General features: G+C 43.1%; 1 pseudogene; it reads left to right on the top strand.

Moving 5' to 3' along the window:
* LOC111975458 (cadherin-2-like) overlaps positions 1-11,607 on the top strand; it is an 86,621-nt pseudogene extending 75,014 nt beyond the window's left edge.
* The last annotated feature ends 6,921 nt before the right edge of the window (positions 11,608-18,528 follow it).

Genomic DNA, 18,528 nt, shown 5'->3' with positions numbered 1-18,528 from the left:
AAGAGAAAGAGAGGATTCTATGTGTAATTCTTAATTAGCTTTTCTAACAGTGCAGATTAGCGTGGTACAGACATGGGCAGGCCCGGTTGGCTATTTAAGGTTTAGTTTAGCTACTCTTCCTGGGGTCCAAATGAAACATACACATACATGACAAAGTACAGAACAGCTATACACAAGAACATGAGCTATTACATTACATTCAAAATAAAATAAAAAGTTAAATATTGGAAAGGCACCAAGAGACAAATAAAAAATACTATTTAGCACTATCATATTGTATAAACTATTCTTATTCTTACCCTTCACCTTTCCCACATGTTGTTACATAAGCCTTATTCTAAAATTGATTCAATTTGTGTTTTTTTTCCTCATCAATCTACACACAATACCCCATATTGACGAAGCAAAAACATTTTTGCAAAAAAACTGAAATATAAACATTTACATAACTATTCAGACCCTTTAATCAGTACTTTGTTGAAGTACCTTTGGACTCGAGTCTCCTTGGGTGTGATGCTACAAGCTTGGCCACAGCACACCTGTATTTGAGGAGTTTCTCCCATTCTTCTCTGCAGATCCTCTCAAGTTCTGTCAGGTTGGATGGGGAGCGTTGCTGCACAGCTATTTTAAGGTCTCTCCAGAGATGTTTAATCTGGTTCAAGTCCGGGCTCTGGGTGGGCCACTCAAGGACATTCAGAGACTTTTCCCGAAGCCACTCCTGAATTGTCTTGGCTGTGTGCTTAAGTCTGAGGTCCTGAGCGCACTGGAGCAGGTTTTCATCAAGGATTTTTCTGTACTTTGCTCTGTTCATCTTTCCCTCGATCCTGACTAGTCTCCCAGAGATACGAATAAAGGCATTTAGCTACACCCGCAATAACATCTGCTAAATATGTGTATGCGACCAATAAAATTAGATGTGACTACTTCTCTTCTAGTTTTTTAAGAAACATTTATGTGTTGAAATGCCCAACCACTTGAATAATCTATTTGCATTCAGTGATTTTGGTAAGTATTCAGGCCTAGCGGTTAGAGCATTGGGCCATTAACCGAAAGGTTGCTGGATCGAATCCCTGAGCTGACAAGGTAAAAATCTGTCGTTCTGCCCCTGAGCAAGGCAGTTAACCCACTGTTCCCCGGGCACCGAAGATGTGGATATCGATTAAGGCAGCCCCCCGCACCTCTCTGATTCAGAGGGGCTGGGTTAAATGCGGAAGACACATTTCAGTTGAATGCATTCAGTTGTACAACTGACTAGGTAWCCCCCTTTCCCTTTCCAACAGTGCAGTAATATCTAACAGTACACAATCTATTAAGACATTTTAAAACATGAGGACAAGCAACATCGGATTCTGGGAGTATGTATATATATATTTTCTTTATTTMTACTATTTTCTAGTAAACAGAAGATAGCCCTATTTCGTAAAATACCAATTCCATATTATGGAAAGAACAGCTCAAATAAGCAAAGAGAAACGACAGTCCATCATTACTTACGACATGAAGGTCAGTCAATCCGGGAAATTTCAAGAACTGAAAGTTTCTTCAAGTGCAGTGTCGTGTCTTTACTATCATTAAATTGAAGACTTCGTTTTTATCAAAGATTCCTGTAATTAGTATTACGCGATTAAACTGAATAATCATGTAACTGTAATTAACTAGGAAGTCGGGGCACCAAGGAAAATATTCAGATCACAAAGTTATAATTTCCCAATATAACCTTTCAGATATTTTCATATCTGATCAATAGTCTTCTTAATTAATTAATTATTTACTTTACCTCACGTTAGTCTCATTCCAAACGTCGTACATTGTTGGTTATCTGCACGAACCCAGTCTTCACTATGAGTCATCCATACATCAATTGTCTTAAATCATTTATTTATTACTAACTAAGTAATTCACAGAAATGCATAAACAAACAAACAAAGTAAAAATGGTTACAAGAAATGATAGGAGAATGTGCCCTAGTGGGCTAAACCGGCATGGCGGCTTGTTAGACAAAAAGGAAGTGGGGGTTGACTAAGAAGTCACTACAGAGTTAATAATTATAACAATTGAAATGCTAATCCTTTACACATGAACGCTCACTCATTCGGGAACAATTGCAATCAATATATATATTTACGCTCAGTGTGTCATCTTGATCGCTGTTGAAAAGTTAGTTTCTGTTGGAGAGTTACCGTCCTCTCTCTCTCTCTCTCTCTCTCTCTCTGTTGTAGGTAGTTCAGAGTGACATTCATTCGTGTTGTTGTAGAATGGATGTTTCGGCGGTTGTCGTTCTTCGCGTTCAATGATACCGAATTCCTAGCTGCAGACTAGTAATTAATATCAAAGACTTGTTCRTATTCTGTCGGTATCGATAGTCTAAGAGTTTAACCACGTGGTATGGTTAAAAGATTCAGCAATGGTCTACAACCTTTGTCCTCCCGTGATTGAGAGAAACATGGTCTGGTGATAATTTCTCAAAGTTGGGTTTTATTCGGAATTGCAGAAAATGCCTGACCCTAACTGGGCTCAGGGGCGGTCCTCTGATTTAGTTCAAATCAAAAGGGAATTGGATTTTCCTTCATTAAACAGTCCAAAATCATATTACACAATTWTACAAACAGTATCATACTCATTCATATTATACAACAATTAGATGTAAACCTCATATCTGAGGCTATTATATAAACAGCGTTATGGTAATGTGGCCGCACCGTCTCCCATGAGCTTCCCCAAGTTGTAACAAACAGACCAGTTCGTAGCTGGATTCTTCACCGATCTTTTATACTTTCTCCGGAACATGAAATTTGTTCGTACCTCAAGTTCTGTGAGGTGGAAGAAATTCCCTTGTTCTCTATGAAAATTTCCTCTGCCTCTTATACTGTGTGGCCATGTGGCAGGGTCTTCTCCTCAGGAATTTACGACCTCTCTCTGACCACAGCAGCGTAGTTGTAGGAGGCAGGAAGAGGCAGGGGGATGGGGCTTGCTGTACCCAAATAGGGCAACGTCATGACAGCAGTCACAAAAACCATAAAGCGCTATGATGAAACTGGCTCTCATGAGGACCGCCACTGGAACTGAAGAKCCAGAGTTACCTCTGCTGCGGAGGATAAGTTCATTAGAGTTACCAGCACCTCAGAAATTGCATCCCAAATAAATGTTTCACAGAGTTCAATTAACTTCTCTGCGCTACGGATCCCTTTAGCGGGATCATTTTCCTAAACAACCGCTGAATTGCAGGGCGCAAAATATTACTAAAAATATTTATAATCATGCAATCACAAGTGAAATATACCAAAACACAGCTTAGCTTGTTGTTAATCCACCTATCGTGTCAGATTTTGAAGCCATTTGGGTTGTATGTTATGTTCAGAAAACTACAGCCTCTTTCCATTCGACGAAAATTCCAAAAAGTATCCGTAATGTTCGTAGAAACATGTCAAATGTTTTTTCTAATCAATCCTTCAGGCTGTTTTTAACAAACATAATCGATAATATTTCAACCGGACCGTAACCTATTCAATAAAAGAGAGAAAGAAAATGGAAAGCTACCCCTCTCGRGCTCAGGAACTAATCCAAGGACACCTGACTACTTTTGAAAAATCTCGCAAATTTTTCAAAATAAAAGCCTGAAACTATGTCTAAAGCCTGAACACAGCCTGAGGAAGCCATTGGAAAGGGAATCTGGTTGATACCCCTTTAAATGGAAGAAAGATGGGCAAGGAAACACAGATTTAAAAATAAAAATAAATCACTTCCGGGTTAGATTTCCTCATGTTTTCGCCTGCAGAATCAGTTTTGTTATACTCACAGCCAATATTTTGATGGTTTTGGAAACTTTGGAGTGTTTTCTATCCTAATCTGTAAATCATATGCATATTCTACGATCTGGACCTGAGAAATAGTCTGTTTACCTTGGGAACGTTATTTAAAAAATAAAACATAATCTGACCCCTAGCGTCAAGAGGTTTCAACAGACACATCTCAACATCAACTGTTCAGAGGAGACTCAGGCCTTCATAAATCAGGCCTTCATGGTCGAATTGCCGCAAAGAAACCACTACTAAAGGACACCAATAAGAAGAAGAGACTTGCTTGGGCCAAGAAACACGAGCAATGGACATTCGACCGGTGGAAATCTGTCCTTTGGTCTGATGAGTCCAAATTTGAGATTTTTGGTTCCAACCTCCGTATCTTTGTGAGACACATAGTAGGTGAACGGATGATCTCCACTTGTGTGGTTCCCACCGTGAAGCATGGAGGAGGAGATGTTATGGTGCTTTGCTGGTGACACTCTCCGTGATTTATTTAGAATTCAAGGCACACTTAACCAGCATGGCTACCATAGCATTCTGCAGCGATTTGCCATCCCATCTGGTTTGTGCTTGGTGGACTATCATTTGTTTTTCAACAGGACAATGACACCAACACACCTCCAGGCTGTGTAAGGGCTATTTGACCAAGAAAGCGAGTGATGGAGTTCTGCATCAGATGACCGCAGAGTGAAGGAAAAGCGCCAACAATGCTCAGCATATGTGGGAACTCAAGACTGTTGGAAAAGCATTCTAGGTGAAGCTGGTTGAGAGAATGCCAAGTGTGTGCCAAGCTGTCAAGGCAAAGGGTAAAAATAAAAGAAACCCTGGAATGAGTAGGTGTGTTCAAACTTTTGACCAGTACTGTATGGGACAATCACGTTAAAACTTTCTTGTCAATAGGGAGGCGCTGTTTTCACTTTGGAAAAAATCGTGCCCAAATGAAACGGCCTCGTACTCTTTTCTAGATCATACAATATGCATATTATTATTATTTTGGATAGAAAACACTCAGACGTTTCTAAAACTGTTTGAATTATGTCTGTGAGTAAAAACAGAACTCATTTTGCAGCAAACTTCCATGCAGGAAGTGAAAATCTGAAAACGAGGCTCTGTTTCAGGGCCTGCCTGTTCAATTGCTTTATATTTATCGATATGCATGCACTTCATATGCCTTCCACTAGATGTCAACAGGCAGTGGAAGGTGGAATGGGGTGTCTAGCTTGATCTGAGGCCGAACAAGAGCTTTTGGAGTGGCAGGTCAGGAATTCTTTGTCTACCAAGGCGCGCCGCGGAGCTCGACATTGGCTTCTGAAAAGCGTTACGTATACCGGCGAATATCTCGGCTCTGATTTAATTCGAAAACATGTGATAATAACATCATAAAGTAGGTTTTTCAACCGAGTTTTATCAGTTTATTCAACGTTTATTGGACTTTTGGAATTTTCCGTTCTTTGCGCCAAGAGTTGATGGGCATGTTCGCGCCACATGGCTAGCCAAGGTTGCTAATTCGACAGAAGAAATGGACATTCTAAAACCAACAACGATTTATTCTGGACAAGGACTCCTTGTACAACATTCTGATGGAAGCTCAAACAAAGTAAGAAAACATTTATGATGTTATTTCGTATTTCTGTGTAAAATGTTTGAGTCCTATTCTCCGCCGTTTTGGTGAGCGCTGTCTCGCAATAACGCTAATAATCGCAATAATGTTATGGTAAAGTTATTTTTTTTAAATCTAACACAGCGGTTGCATTAAGAACCAGTGTATCTTTCATTTTGCCATACAACAAGTATTTTTATGTAAAGTTTATGATGAGTTCTTTGGTCAGATTAGGTGAGTGTCCAAAATATCTCTGGAGATTCTGGTGAATCGATGCTACGTATTCACAATGTATAATCAGGATTTGTAGCTCTAAATATGCACATTTTCGAACAAAACATAATTGTATTGTATAACATGATGTTATAAGACTGTCATCTGATGAATTTGTTCAAGGTTAGTGATTAATTTTATATCTTTTGCTGGTTTTTGCGAAAGCTACCTTTTGCGGTGAATAATGTGTTTGTGTGTTTGGCTATTGTGTGTAAGCTATATAATTCTATATTGTGTTTGCTGTAAAACACTTAAAAATCGAAAATATTAGCTGGATCACAGATGTTTATCTTTCATTTGCTGTACACCATGTATTTTCATAAATGTTTTATGATGAGTATTTAGGTATTTCACGTTGCTCTCTGTAATTATTCTGGCTGCTTTGGTGATATTTTTGATGGTAGCTGCAATGTAAAACTATGATTTATACCTCAAATATGCACATTTTCGAACAAAACATAAATGTATTGTATAACATGTTATAAGACTGTCATCTGATGAAGTTGTTTCTTGGTTAGTGACAAATTCTATCTCTATTTTGTCGGTTTTGTGAAAGCTACCTATGCGGTAGAAACATGGTGAAAATATGCGGTTGTGTGTTTGGCTATTGTGGTTAGCTAATAGAAATACATATTGTGTTTTTGCTGTAAAACATTTTAAAAATCGGAATTGATGGCTGGATTCACAAGCTGTTTATCTTTCATTTGCTGTATTGGACTTTATATTATATGATATCCCTGTCCCGTTAGGCTAGGCTATGCTAGTCCGCTTTTTTGATGAGGAGGATCCGGGAGAGAGAAGTGGTAGTTAAACCACACTGTTCACTGTTTAGAGTTAATTCACCTGTGGCTCCTCAAAAGAGAAAAAAAATGTAACTACTCAGAGAAACACGCAATGACACACACACACATGCACACACATACAAACACATGCATTCACGCACGCATGTGTCCACAACGGGGCTAGTTTTGCCTTTATAATCCGTGATTGTCTGAAGTCCCTGCCACATACGTCTCGTGTCTGAGCCATTGAATTGCGATTCCACTTTGTCTCTAATGACGTTTTGGCTGTTTTATTGCCTTACAGAGAGCATAACTGGACTGTTTGTCCTCAACCATATTCCCAATCACCTTGCCGTGGTTAAATACAGGTGGTCACGCTTTTAGTTTTGCATGAGTGATGCCATCTATCCACGGTTTTTGGTTTGGATAGGGAATGGTGGGAACAACATCTCCTATACACTTTCTGATGAACACAATCACTGTGTCAGTGTATACGTCAATGTTTTTCATGATCAAAACAATCTTGAAGCATGGATTCCGATTGGTCAGACCAGCTTTTGAACAGTCCTTACCACGGGTACTTCCTGTTTGAGTTTCTGCCCATAGGAAGGGAGAAGTAGAATGGAGGCGTGATCTTATTTGTCGAAGGGAGGGCGGGGGAGGGCCTTGTAGCCGTCCCAATGGTCGAGAGTTTTTGATGCGCGAGTAGCGCAATCAATGTGTTGGTAAATCTCCGGTAGCGTTTTCCTCAGATTTGCTTTATTAAAATCCCCAGCTTCAATAAATGCGTCCTCAGGATATGCGTTTTCTAGTTTGCACAAAGTTCAGTGTAGTTCCTTGAGAACTTTCGTGGTATCGGCTTGAGGGGGAATATACATGGTTGTGACGAAGTTTGGCATTTGATTGTGAGGTATTCAAGGTTGGTTGAACAATAGGACTTGAATTCCTGTACGTTACCGCAGTCACACCATGAGTAGTTAATCATGAAACCTCCACTTTTCTATTTCCGGGAGAGCTCTTTATTCCTGTCTGCGCGATGTACTGAGAACCCAGCATGAAGGCATGAAGGCATGAATCCTTGAAACAGAGTATGTTACAATCCCTGATTCTCTCTGGAAGGAGATGTTCGCCCTAAGCTTGTCTACTTTATTGTCCAGGGACCAAACATTAGTGAGTAATACAGTGCATTCGGAAAGTATTCAGACCCCTTGACTTTTTCCACATTTTATTACATTACAGCCTTATTCAAAAATGTATGAAATTATATTCAGACCCTTTGCTATGAGACTCGAAATTGAGCTCAGGTGCATCCTGTTACGTTTGACCACTTGTGGTAAATGTAATTGATTGGACATGATTTGGAAAGGCAAACACCTGTCTACATAAGATCCCTCAGTTGAAAGTGCATGTCAGAGCAAAAACCAAGCCATGAGTTCGAAGGAATTGTCCGTAGAGCTCCTAGACAYGATTGTGTTAAGGCACAGATCTGGGAAAGGGTACCAAAACATTTCTGCGGCATTGAAGATACCCAAGAACACAGTGGCCTCCATCATTCGTAAATGGAAGAAGTTTGGAACCACCAAAACTCTTCCTAGAGCTGGCCGCCCGGCCAAACTGAGCAATCAGGGGAGAAGGGCCTTGGTCAGGGAGGTGACCAAGAATCCGATGGTCACTGTGACAGAGCTCCAGAGTTCTTCTGGAGATGGGAGAATCTTCCAGAAGGACAACCATCTCTGCACCACTCCACCAATCAGGTCTTTATGATAGAGTGGCCAGACGGAAGTCACTCCTCAGTAAAAGGCATGTGACAGCCCACTTGGAGTTTGKCAAAAGGCCCCGAAATAATTCTTAGACCATGATAAACAAGATTCCCTGGTCTGATGAAACCAAGATTGAACTCTTTGGCTGGAATGCCAAGTGTCACATCTTGAGGAAACCAGGCACTGCTCATCACCTGGCCAATACCATCCCTACAGGGATGCATGGTGGTGGCACTATCATGCTGTGGGGATGTTTTTCAGAGGCAGGGACTGGGAGACTAGTCAGGATTGAGGGAAAGATGAACGGAGCAAAGTACAGAGAGATCCTTGATGAAAACCTGCTCCAGAGCTCTCAGTACCTCAGACTGGGGCAAAGGTTTACCTTCCAACAGGACAACGACCCTAAGCACACAGCCAAGACACAACAGGAGTGGCTTTGGGAAAAGTCTCTGAATGTCCCTGAAAATAGCTGTGCAGCATCGCTCCCCATCCAACCTGACAGAGCTTGAGAGGATCTGCAGAGAACAATGGGAGAAACTCCCCAAATACAGGTGTGTCAAGATTGCAGCGTCATACCCAAGAAGACTGTAATCGCTGTCAAAGGTGCTTCAACAAAGTACTGAGTAAAGGGTCTGAATACTTACAGTTGAAGTCGGAAGTTTACATACACTTAGGTTGGAGTCATTAAAACTCATTTTTCAACAACTCCAGAAATTTCTTGTTAACAAACTATAGTTTTGGCAAGTCGGTTCGGACATCTACTTTGTGCATGACACAAATACTTTTTCCAACAATTGTTTACAGACATATTATAATTCACTTATAATTCACTGTATCACAATTCCAGTGGGTCAGAAGTTTACATAAACTAAGTTGACTGTGCCATTAAACAGCTTGGAAAATTCCCGAAAATGATGTCATGGCTTTAGAAGCTTATGATAGGCTAATTGACATCATTTGAGTCAATTGGAGGAGTACCTGTGGATGTATTTCAAGGCCTACCTTCAAACTCAGTGCTTCTTTGCTTGACATCATGGGAAAATCCAAAGAAATCAGCCAAGACCTCAGAAAACAATTGTAGACCTCCACAAGTCTGGTTCATCCTTGTGAGCAATTTCCAAACACCTGAAGGTACCACGTTCATCTGTACAAACAATAGTACACAAGTATAAACACCATGGGACCACACAGCCGTCATACCACTCAGGAAGGAGACGAATTCTGTCGCCTAGAGATGAACGTACTTTGGTGTGAAAAGTGCAAATCAATCCCAGTACAACAGCAAAGGACCATGTGAAGATGCTGGAGGAAACAGGTACAAAGTATCTATATCCACAGTAAAACGAGTCCTATATCGACATAACCTGAAAGGCCGCTCAGCAAGGAAGAAGCCACTGCTCCAAAACCGCCATAAAAAAAGCCAGACTACAGTTTGCAACTGCACAAAGATCCTACTTTTTGGAGAAATGTCCTCTAGTCTGATGAAACAAAAATAGAACTGTTTGGCCATAATGACCATCGTTATGTTTGGAGGAAAAAGGGGGACGCTTGCAAGCTGAAGAACACCATCCCAACCGTGAAGCACAGGGGTGGCAGCATCATGTTGTGGGAATGCTTTGCTGCAGGAGGGACTGGTGCACTTCACAAAATAGATGGCTTCATGAGGGAGGAAAATGATGTGGATATATTGAAGCAACATCTCAAGACATCAGTCAGGAAGTTAAAGCTTGGTCGCAAATGGGTCTTCCAAATGAACAATGACCCCAAGCATACTTCCAAAGTTGTGGCAAAATGGTTTAAGAACAACAAAGTCAAGGTATTGGAGTGGCCATCACAAAGCGCTGACCTCAATCTCATAGAAAATGTGTGGGCAGAACTGAAAAAGCATGTGCGAGCAAGGAGGCCTCAAACCTGACTCAGTTACACCAGCTCTGTCAGGAGGAATGGGCCAAAATTCACCCAACTTATTGTGGGAAGCTTGTCGAAGGCTACCCGAAACGCTTGACACAAGTTAAACAATGTATACACAATGCCAGCAAATACTAATTGAGTGTATGTAAATTTCTGACCCACTGGGAATGTGATGAAAGAAATAACAGCTGAAGTAAATCATTCTCTCTGCTATTATTTTGACATTTCACATTCTTAAAATAAAGTGGTGATCCTAACTGGCCTAAGACAGGGAATTGTTACTAGGATTAAATGTCAGGAATTGTCAAACTGAGTTTAAATGTATTTGGCTGAGGTGTATGTAAACTTCCGACTTCAACTGTATGTGAGTTTATATCTATATCTAGACGAGGTTCATGCTTGTCGAGCGGTTTATACATGTCTTTCAATTGATGATGACGTTGTTCTTCCTACGCTGAGTGTGTGTATGTCACTAGGTTAGGCAGGCAGGATAGGTATTTCTGCCAAACACAGATCTGAATAATGAGGCGAGCTGTCATACATGGCGAGCTGATCTAGACAGCTTAATCTAGCAGAAATGACACGCCGATGCTTCCTCCACTGCCTCCCTTCTCAAGTCAATCAAATGAAGGAGACAGTTGGGGGTATGGCATGCAGAAATTCCCAAAACATGTCTAGAGCTTCAGCTTATCAGATTTGTTTTATTAGTTTTAGCACTAGGACAAGACGTCAGTCAATAATAACACTTTAAGACAAAGTTATAATAAATTCTGTCAGTTGTGGTGTAGTAGGGCGCGTGTGCGTGTGTGTGTGTGCGTGCGTGTAATCTGCTGAATCTCCTCAGAGAGACTACCCAGCATCTGTCCATCCTGACCTAAATACTGCTCTCTTCTCTCCTTCCGCTCTTCTCTCCTCCCTCCATAATCCCTCCTTCTTCTCCTCTTCCCTTGCTCTCCTACTACCTATATCTCATTCATTCTATATCTCTCACTCCCTCTGTTTCTCTCTCTTCCGCCTCTTTTTTCCTGCTTTTTCTCTCTCTTTCTGTCTCTTCTTTGTTCTTTCCCTTTACCTCTTTCTCTTTTTCCCTATTTGTCTCCCCCTCTGTCTTGCTATCTCTCCTTTACTCTGTCTCTATTTACCTATCTCTCCTCCCTCCTCTCATTTTGTCTCTCTCTCTCTCTCAACCCTCATCTATCCTCACCCCTCTCCCCCTCCCCAGGGTCTGAAGGCAGCTGATAACGACCCGACGGCGCCCCCCTACGACAGCCTGCTGGTTTTTGACTATGAGGGCAGCGGCTCCACCGCCGGCTCCCTCAGCTCCCTTCACTCGTCTTCCTCCGGCGGAGACCAGGACTACGACTACCTCAGTGACTGGGGCCCGCGCTTCCGCAAGCTGGCAGACCTCTACGGAGGAGGGGACGACTAGGACTAGCCCCTTGCTGGGGCCGGAGAGGGGTCTGGGAAGGGGCGATTGGTGGGTGGGATGGGGTGGGGGAGAACGGGGAGGGGGGCTTTTTTAAGTCATGGGACGTTGAAGGAGTGCTGGTTGTGAAGAGACTTTTATTTTGGCGGACTGGAACAGAGGATAAGAAACTAAATGGAGTACATTGGTGTGGCAACTGCTAGCCTAGCCTGCTAGCATGGAGGATAATTGAGGTTCCGTGGGGTGTTAGACCACATGCTAAGGGTTGCTAACAGTTCGAGTACGTTTGTGTGGTGACTGCTAGCTTAGCCTGTTAATATACAGGCTAAATGAGGCTAGCGGAGTGTTCGCCCACATGCTTAGGGACACAACGCTCAGAGGACAACATTGGAAGGAAACCGACCGTTGGTACTTTGACTGGTGGTTAACAGTGAATGAGAGAGCCTGGGCTCTCACTCAGCGGTTAGTGATGCTAAAGACGCTCAGTTACACTTGAATCTCACAGTACAGAAGCACTGGGGTAAAACGTGCCTTTTTGTACATTCGTTTGATTCTGTTTAAGTTTTCTGTTCATCATGACTTTCAAGGTCCTGACTCTTGCTGGGATTTCAGGCTGTAAGAGAGCGGATGTTTAAAATGAGGAACGCACGCTTCACCACGTGTGTGTAGTGTGTGAAAGTTTGTGTGTTTGGGTTACACCTCACTGAGTGTGTATGCTATCATCATTGCCATGGAAACACACAGGATGAACACTCCCCATTGTTGGATTGAGAGCATTGAGTGAAGACATGTACAGTAAACGATAAAAGACTCTAGATAGTTTCCGTGTTTTTCTTTGTTTTGCTTTAAGCTTTTTTTCACATTCTAACTTATGCAGCTGGTTGCAAACTAAAACGAGTCACCAGTCCTATATATTGTAGCAAAGATATTGTTTTGATACTCTGAGGTTTGGTCGGTGGTCGATCAAAACCAGAGTTGGGATAAATTCCATTTCATTTTCAGTCAATTCAGGAAGTAAATTGAAATTCCAAATCCAATTTTCCYCAATGTTTCTCTTTGAGAAAAATGTGGAATTGAAATGTCAGTTTACATCCTGAATTGACTAACTTAAAAAGGAATTGACCCCAACTCTGACTAAACCAAGACGACGATGATGATGAATATGTTGATTCTGTCCATTCATCTGCCTTACTGTTCTTCTGGTTCTCATCTCTGATTGGCAACTCACTGTAAACACAAATATGTACAGATTGTATCTTATTTTCTGTTGTTATTTTTTGAGCGTAGTCTCTGAAACAAATGCTACTATCCAGAACCCTGTATATGTATAATTTGGATTAACGATTAAACGTTTTTTGCATGTTTTTATCTATTCATTATAGAAGGATTCAAAATCTTTACAAAAACATGCACGCGCACGCACGCACGCACACACATACAAATACAGACACACACAATGTTTGTTTTATTGTCCTTTACTGTCCAAACAATTGATTCCCATTCAAATGTATTTTCCCCCCTAACTCCTAAACCTAACCCTTAACTTCTAAACCTAAAATAGCCTTTTTCCTTGTGGGGACCGGCGAAATGTCCCCACTTGTCCGAATGTCCGACTTCTGTTCCCCGCAAGGATAGTGAAACCACACACACACGGAGAGGGACACTCCCTTCCCTATCCCCAAACCAGGGGTTCCAGCACTTTTTCAGAGCTATCTTATCTCTCTCCTCCATCATTCCATCCCCAGGGTGCACTGTCTCTTCATTATAGACCGTAGTGTGGTGAAGATTGAGAAGAAGGKGTGGGCTGTTAGTGTGAGAGAAGAGACCAGGTGCAGAGAAGAGGCTAAGGATAAACATAATACTTTACTAAGAAACGGTAACCGCAGGATCACAGTACACTTGAAAAAACAACAAACACTAAGTCTCAAACTCATTCAGGAAACAAACGCAKARGGTAAACAATTCAAGCTACATCGTATTTGTGTTCCGCTGGCCAGAACCGCTTGGAGAGAAAGGCACGTGGGTGTAGTTTCTTGTCCTCCTCCTTCTGCTGTGAAAGGACCGCCCCTGCTCCGGTGTCRGAGGCGTCCACCTCCACCACAAAGGGACGAGTCGGATCAGGATGAATGACGATAGGTCCAGAGGTGAAAAGTCCCTTGAGCTCCATGAAAATGCGCTGTCAGCCTCGGGGGTCCAGCAAAAACAGGWTGGGGACTTGCGGGTTAGGACCGTGAGAGGTGCTGCCACCGCACCAAAGATGCATATACAACCCCTGTACAAATTGGAAAATCCAAGGAACCGCTGGACTTGCTTGAGTGAGGTGGGACGGAGCCAGTCGGCGACCACCTCAATCTTTGCGGGGTACATTTGGATGCCTGCGGTAGAGATAATGTGACCCAGGACGGAAACCTGGGATACGTTGAACTCACACTTCTCTATCTTGACATATAGTTGACTCTGCAGGAGGCGTCTCAGGACTTGGCGGATGTGCCGTATTTGTTCCGGAAGGGTCTTGGAGAAGATCAAGATGTCGTCGAGGTAAACAAAGACGAACCGATTCAACATATCCCGCAGGGTGTCATTGTCCATGACTGCTGCTTCAGGYGTCGAGAGGGAGTACAGACGACCCCGGGGAGGTGTGGTGCCGGGTAGGAGTTCTATGACACAATCATAAGGACGATGAGGAGGAAGGGTGCCGGCCTGSCTCTTACTGAAGGCCTCCCTGAGGTCGAAGTATTCGGGAGTTTCTTCAAGGGTATCTTCAAGAGTATCTTCAAGGGATGCAGGATGCAGGTCTTCAAGGGATGCAGGAGGACACAGCGATGCTCTTGGTGGGGGTCTTAGACAGTCCTTACCCCCAGTCTAGTAGGTGTCGTGGTCCCGTGGACCAGGAAACTAGTGGGTTATGTAGTACTAGCCAGTGGTTCCCTAGGATAAGGGGGTTCTCAGGAGCAGTGATCAACAGAAAACTAAGATTCTCAAAGTGGTCCACCCTAACCTGCTGTAGAAAGGGGTTCCTCCTGACCGGAGCCAATCGAGGGTTTGAATCTGCAGAGGGATGGGACATTTCACGCAGGGGATCTGTAACTCTCTGGCAAAGTCTTGATCAATGAAATTATCCACGGCCCAGGAGTCCACAAAGGCTTGAATCTAGTGGTGACGGTTGTCCCAGTGGAGGGTCGAGGGTAGTAACAGACGGTGACTGGGTAGCCGGGACGTAACTGCACAGGTCCCCGTGTCCTGGCCAGCCCTGGCGTTTCCCGTCAGCTCTGGGCAGGTAGCACGGAGATGGCTGAGACCTCCGCCGTAGAGGCAGCAGCCTTCGCGCATGCGCCTGTCACGCTCCTGTGGGCTCAGACGTCTGCGACCCAGCTGCATGGGATCCTCCATGCTGGGCTCGGTGGMCTTGGGGTGCTCAGGAAACCGGAATGCTGGAGTGGTGTCAAAAGGGCGCTGTCTCACCCGTTTCCGGATGCGGTTGTCAATCCTGATTGCCAGTGTTATCAGGGACACGAGGTCCTCTCCCAGTTCCCGAATGGCCAATTCATCTTTGATGGAGTTAGACAGACCTTGGTGGAAAGCGGTAACCAGTGCCTCCGTAATCCACCCACTCTCGGTGGTAAGGGTGCGGAACTCAATGGCGAAGTCAGCCACTGGTCAGGGGCGGACCCAGTGCTACAGACGTCATCGTGGTTCCTCCAGGGAACCTGCACCGGGAATGCAAGATCCCAGCACCCGAGCGGTATGATGGCCACCCGCGAGGAAGTTCGAGCTACAGTCCTCTGGTGTTCGGCTACAGTCCTCCTCATTCCCTTGGTAGAGGTTGAACAGTCGGCTGGCAGATTCTCGTCCACCGACTGGGTGGTCGACAACTCATCGCAGCTCGGCAGTGAAGGCTACTATGGATCTGCAAGATGGTGGCTGCTGTTCCCACACCGCCGTTGCCCACGCTAGGGCCTTGCCCAAGAGTAGAGAGATGATGTAGGCGATCGGTGTGGAATGAAGAGGACTGTAGCTCGAACACTAGAGAACACTGAGTGAGGAACCCCTTGCTTCCTCGCGGGTGGCCATCATACCGCTCGGGGGCTGGGATCTTGCATTCCCGGTGCAGGTTCCCTTGAGGAATCACGATGACGTCTGTAGCACTGGGCGATGAGACCTGGGCATTGGCTCCTCCTGGGTTGGGGGCGTGCCGTGGTTGGAGGTACTCAGCAAGTGCCCGAAGGGTCCCAGAGATTTGGGAGAGCTGTTCTTGCTACCATCCTAACAGTGGTCCTTGTTGGGCTACCACATTCCGGATCTGGGTGATCGATGCTGGGTCCATGTTGTGGCAGAAGCTTGCTGTGACATGGTGAGGTTGGAACCAGGTGCAGAGAAGAGACCAGACGAGGAATCAGTGGTTAAGGATAAACATAATACTTTACTAAGAAACGGTAGGCGCAGGATCACAGTATACCTGAAGGAAAAAAACATGAAGTCTCAAACTTATTCAGGAAACAAACACACAGTTAACAATTCAAGCTTCTGCAAAGGACCACAGAAAACACACCTCTTTTAGCAGGGACACAATCATAAAATAATAAGACACACCTGAGTCCAATAAAAGTCTCTAGAGCGATCTCTGCCGCCCTCTGGTGCCAGGAGGAACCAATGCAGTTAGTATGTGACTGTGGTTTGGGGTTTAGGTTGATAATGCCTTAAGCAGCATACAAACCACCACTGAATTATTACATTATACACAGTACCAGCACCCATCCTACTCCTCCACCTCAGTGAGTGTGTGTGCATGCGTAAATGTGTGGGTGGGCTGTTCTCCAGTCCAGTATCTGTTGATCAATGTCATATTCAACCTCCAGCCAGCTACTGGCAAGTCATATTTTTAGATTACACACACAGGGAGAATCCAGAGTAAAGTCAGTGGTGTTGGTCCCTATCTCTCTCATCACCATTTCGTGTTCTCTTTTCCTATTCTCATACATGTTCTCATTTTCTTATTCCTGTCAACCAGTAGAGGCTCTTCAGAGGAGGAAGTGGAGGGCCATCCTCCTCAGTGTATTTCATTAAAAAGTTATTATTTTTAGATTAAACTATACTAAATATATTTACCAAATAATTGGTTAAAACATTGAAGTTCTACAGTGGCCTCAACAGAACTGGGGTAGCACCATGGTATAGGCAGAGGACAGCTAGTTTCCATCCTTTTCTGGGTACATTGACTTCAGTTCAAAACCTAGGAGGCTCATGGTTAATTTTTTTTATTTTATTTTTTTATTTCACCTTTATTTAACTTCTCTGCGCTACGGATCCCTTTTTACGGGATCCCTTTCCTAAACAACCGCTAGAATTGCAGGGCGCCAAATGCAAAATTATTACWAAAAATATTTATAATCATGCAATCACAAGTAAAATATACCAAAACACAGTTTAGCTTGTTGTTAATCCACCTATCGTGTCAGATTTTGAAAATATACTTTACAGCGAAAGAAATCCAAGCTTTTGTGAGTGTAGCTTTTAATGCTACAACAGCTAGCCTTATATTAGCTTGGTTAGCTTGGTCATGAAAGTCAGAAAAGCAATGAAATTAATCGCTTACCTTTGATAATCTTCAGATGTTTCCACTCACGAGACTCCCAGTTACACAACAAATGTTATTTTTGTTCGATAAATATTACTTTTATCTTAAAGAAACGCAATTTGGGTTGCGCATTACGTTCAGAAAATCAAAGCCGTGTTCCGTTCGACAAATTCCAAAAAGTATCCATAATGGTCATAGAAACATGTCAAATGTTTTTTATAATCAATCCTCAGGTTGTTTTTAACAAACATAATCGGTAATATTTCACCCGGACCATAACCTATTCATTAAGAGACAAAAGGAAAATGGGGTGCCCCTTTCTTGCGCGCAGGAAATATTCAGAGGACACCTGACTACTTTTGAAAAAACTTGCTTATTTTTCAAATAAAAGCCTGCAAACTATGTCTATAAAGCCTGTCACGCCTGAGAAGCATTGGAAAAGGAATATGGTTGATACCCTTTTAAATGGGAGTTAGACGGGCAGGGAACAAGATTATTTTTTTTAACTATATCATTCGGGTTACATTTTTCTCTGTTTTGCTTGCAGATAAGTATTGTTAAGTTACAGACAATATTTTGACAGTTTTGGACAACTTTGGAGTGGTTTATCCTATCTAAATCTTAAATTATATGCATATTCTACGATCTGGGACCAGAGAAAATGTCCGTTTCGTTGGGACAGTTATAAAAAAAAGAATTCTGACCCCTAGCGCTAAGAAGTTACCAGGTAGGCCTAGTTGAACAAAGTTCTATTTGCAACTGCCACCTGGCAAAGATAAAGCATAGCAAATTCGACACGAGTTTTACCATGGAATAAGCAACATACAGTCAATTAATACAGTAATAATAAGTATATATACAATGTGAGCAAAGAGGTGAGATAAGGGGGTAAAGGCAAAAAAAGGCCATGGTGGCGAGATAATACAATATGAGAGTAAACACTGGAATGGTAGATTTGCAGTGGAAGAATGTGCAAAGTAGAAATTAAATTGGGGTGCAAGGAGCAAATAAATAATACAGTAGGGGAAGAGGTAGTTGTTTGGGCTAATTATAGATGGGCTATGTACAGGTGCAGTAATTGTGAGCTGCTCTGACGCTGGTGCTAAAGCTAGTGAGGGAGATTTTTTGAAGTTCGTTCCAGTCATTGGCAGCAGAGAAATGGAAAGAAGACGACCAAAGGAGGATTGGCTTTGGGGTGACCAGTGAAGTATATACTTGTGGAGCGCGTGGTACGAGTGGGTGCTGCTATGGTTTGACAGTGAGCTGGATAAGGCGGGGCTTTAACTAGCAGAGACTTGTAGATAACCTGTAGAAGTGGTTTGGCGACGAGTGTGAAGCGAGGGCCAACAACGAGAGCGTACAGGTCGCAATGGTGGGTAGTGTATGGGGCTTTTGTGACAA

This window comes from Salvelinus sp. IW2-2015, linkage group LG16, assembly GCF_002910315.2.
Source record: "Salvelinus sp. IW2-2015 linkage group LG16, ASM291031v2, whole genome shotgun sequence".
In the NCBI taxonomy this organism is placed as follows: Eukaryota; Metazoa; Chordata; class Actinopteri; order Salmoniformes; family Salmonidae; genus Salvelinus; species Salvelinus sp. IW2-2015.
Note: the sequence above shows the minus strand (reverse complement) of the source record. Positions and strands in the feature narration are given on the sequence as shown.